This window comes from Panicum virgatum, chromosome 8K (genome assembly GCF_016808335.1).
Source record: "Panicum virgatum strain AP13 chromosome 8K, P.virgatum_v5, whole genome shotgun sequence".
In the NCBI taxonomy this organism is placed as follows: domain Eukaryota; kingdom Viridiplantae; phylum Streptophyta; class Magnoliopsida; order Poales; family Poaceae; genus Panicum; species Panicum virgatum.
Window position 1 is genome coordinate 20,918,776 of NC_053143.1, and position 3,800 is coordinate 20,922,575.

The 3,800-nt window shown below is 43.2% G+C and overlaps 1 non-coding gene across 1 annotated transcript; it reads left to right on the forward strand.

The window, feature by feature from the left end:
- The first annotated feature begins 3,113 nt into the window (after positions 1-3,113).
- On the forward strand, positions 3,114-3,220 carry LOC120646529. The gene has a single exon (XR_005664434.1). It is a non-coding gene; the product is annotated as a small nucleolar RNA R71 (small nucleolar RNA).
- The last annotated feature ends 580 nt before the right edge of the window (positions 3,221-3,800 follow it).

Below are 3,800 nucleotides of genomic sequence, written 5' to 3' on the forward strand. Positions count from 1 at the left end.
GTCGGAAATTTTGACCATCTTCTTCCTGTTCTAAGGCTGATATGTGGAGTTTCAGGTAAGAAGAGTGTAGCGTACCTTGGTTACTTGTGTTGGCGAGCCGAAATCCCGATCTTATGGAAGGTAAAATTTTGAGGGGAGAGGGAGAAAATGGACTCACACTTCAAAAATTTTTGGTCTTTTTATTTGAGCTCCTTATTTCAACTCTCTTGAGTGGAGGTATGGGTCTTGTCTTTCTTTTTTTTCATTGCTTCTGCTCCAGTTTTTTTTAAGGAAGATGACCCACACTCCATAATGATAGAGTTTTATTTGGAAGGGAGCATTGCATGGGTAGACCATTCGAGATGGATAGGCTCACTGTGGAGACTCTAGGTTTTGTTGTGAAGAAAATTGTCTGGCGAAGGTGGATATCAATACCTGAGGTAGGTAATTGACATGCCAGACATTTTGAGGCTAGCAAAACAATGGGTACACAAAGAAGAAAGATCGGTAGATGACAAGTACCTTCTTTGAACGAACTCACCATTCGGTAAAGCTCAAAATAACTCAAGATAGCTTATATCGGTTTATATGATAAAATAGTATGGCTCTAGATAGGTCATGTAAACCAAAGGGGAAATCTTTACCATGTTTCATTTTCAAGAAACTCTGAGAGGTTCCCTACTAGTGCATGCAGTTTTATTCCGAATCGGGTCATCTCAAATCTCACAACAACTTAGATTTGAAAATTAAGCTCATGCTCCCACTCAAAACAGAATTTTAGTGATATTTCCATGAGCCAACATTTCAAGTACTAGGAGAGTAAAAGGTTGTATAGGAGGTACTTGCAAAGCATGCGCAGAGCAACTATTCATCATCTCCATGATAAGAGCTTACACGGATTTCCACACATATGACCTGGGAGTTTTATTCAAAGCATGAAAGATTTTTTGTGTTTTATTTATTTGTTTTTATTTTATTTTATTTTATTCTTCTTTTTTTGAATGACTCAAGTTAACTATTTTTTTTTGACACAAGATGAAAGGATAGGTCCGATGACTTACCTGGACACATTGGCGTCCCCACTTCCCCCAAGCTTGAATGAAGCTTAGTAGGTCTACCATCTTGGCCGATATTTTTCTTTTTTTGTATGAAATGTAAAATAAAAAGAATGTGTTTGCGAGAATTTAAACATGCCATGATGTGAAAGGGAAGACTATGCAAGAATATAAACTATCCTATATGCAAATGCAGGAATTGATAACAACCACGTGCCTCATAGCAAGGGCTCGAGTTTCTCGTCCTGAGCGGGACTATCCATACCTTGGGTTTGGTCGTCGTCACCTGATGGAGACGTTGGTGGCGACGCTTTCTTCTGCCATAGGCAGAGCTACTTCGATCCCTTTCTTTGCAAATTCCAGAAATTTCTTACGTTGGATATTCCGCTTCATGTTCCATTGGTTAAACACCTTGATCTCCTCCCTAGTTCGAAGATTCTCCATGAATTCGATGAGAGTAGAGTTGGATGGGGTATATGGCTTGTCCAGCTCTTTCACGGATTCCTTCCGGTTGAAACTTTTGATCTGTGAGCATTGTTCATCCTTCGGTCTGAAGCCGAATCTCTCCGTCTGCCCATTGATGTTGAGTTGGATTACTCCAACTCCCGCATCAATGTGTGCGGTTGTCATACTCAAGAATGGCCTCCCCAATATGAGAGGGATCTTGGTGTCGACTTCCATATCGAGGATGACGAAATCAACGGGGACAAAGAAATTCTGTATTTTCACCAGAATATCCTTGGCGATTCCCGTGAGATGATGAACCGATTGGTCTGCTAGCTGCAAACACATGGCAGTAGGAGCAAGCGCATGATGGTTAAGTTTATCATAAATTACCTTTGGCATGACGCTGATGCTTGCTCGCAGATCGCAAAGAGCGTGCTCAAAGTGTTGAGCTCTGATGGAACATGTGATGGTGGGGCATCCTGGTTTCTTCTTCTCCATGAGAGGGTTGAGTATAGCTATGCTACACTCACCCGTAAGCTGCATGACCTCAGTGGTCGGTAGGACCCTCTTGTTGCCAAGGATATCCTTGAGATACTTGGTGTACGTGAGAACCTGCATAGTGTCAAGAAGTGGTATGTTTCCATAAAGCTTCTTGATTACCTCGACGAACTTGCCAAATTGCTCGGCGGCCACCGGCCTCCTTCTCCGCTCTTGAAACGGTAAGGCGGTTGTATCGTGATAGACCCGTGAAGTTCTAGGGGGTTCCACGGGGTCTTCCTAGGTAGCAATGGTGTTGGATTCTTTGGCCTCCTCCATCACCCCGTCTTCAGCATCGGTATTCCTAGCGGTTACGGTCTTCCGCCGTGTACCTACATCCTGCAGAAGATGTTGTCTCTGTGTAGATTGTCTTGCCCACACAGTTACCGCATTCACACTTTATTTCGAGGTCACTCCCGATTGCTCGGGTAGCTCCCCCGTGTTATGGATATGACAGGATGAGGCTAGCTAAGTTACTTTAGTTTCTATCAATTCATTGAAACTCAACTGATTTTTAATAACAGAATTAAACCCCTCTAGTTGCATAGCCAAAGACTCAAGAGTTTTATTATTAGCAAGAAATTTCTTGCTAATGTTGTCATTCATTTGTTTTTGTCGTACATGAAGTCTTTAAGCGAGGGCTGAAAACTGTTATTAAAATTGTTACCTTGCTGTTGATCGAAGGGGAGGTCAGGCTTAGAATTCCAACCTTCCTGAGGACGGCAGTCTGAGTCATTGGGAGTGTCTTTCCCAATGGAGTTCTTATCCTCTTGAGTGAATGGGCAAGATTTGCCTGAGTGTCCAGTATTGCCACATTTATCATATGTCATCCGAGACTCAGTCTAGATAATCTCCTGGTGTGGAGATTCTAGCTTTTTCATGAGAAGATCCATCTTGGCTACCAACTTATCGACACTGTCGATTTCATGTATTCCTTTTGCCTTCCAACTCTGGTTGGAAGCAACCTTGTCGATGAGCACTCTAGCTCCTGCAACATCGAGGGAGAAGAATGCTCCTCCCGCTGCTGCGTCCATGTGATCATGCGATCGCTGGTTCAGGCCATGGAATAAGTTCTGAATGATAAGCCATTCTTCCATGCCGTGGTGTGGGCATGCTGCAATGTATTCCTGAAGATGTTCCCAGGCTTCCAGGACTGTTTCCTCCTAGAGTTGTTGAAAACTATAAATCCTGTTCCGAAGGGCGTTGGTTTTGCCCACCCGAAAGTACTTGACCAAAAAAGCATTGGAGCACGTATCCCAAGTGTCGAATCCTTCCTTATAGGTGTAAAACCACGTCTTTGCTTTCCCAAGCAAAGAGAATGGGAATAACCGAAGACGAATATTATCCATCGTAGTGCCTTTTGGGTTGATTATGCTGCTTACCTCCAGAAAATTCTATAGATGAGCGTTGGCATCCTCGGATGCCTTTCCGCAGAAGGGACTTGCTTGGACCATGTTGACAAGTCCAGACTTTATCTCAAAGCCATCAGTGCTTTGGTCATTGGTCAGTCCAGTAGGGATATGGCTATTGGACGGGGCTGAGAATTGACGGAGTGTCTTCTGAGCCATGGGTATTGAAGCTGGTGTTGTCAAACCTTGATCCTAAGAGAATTCCTTCTGGTAGGATGGCTATGCGTCGAACAATTCACCCAATTCTTCTGGATCTAAGTTGAAGTGATATGGTAGATTGAAACTGGTCCTACACTGCTCTGCAGAAATCACAAAGATACCGAGAGCAATGGTAATCCCGCTAAAATTAGCGGTGATAAATCAGTAAATTTTA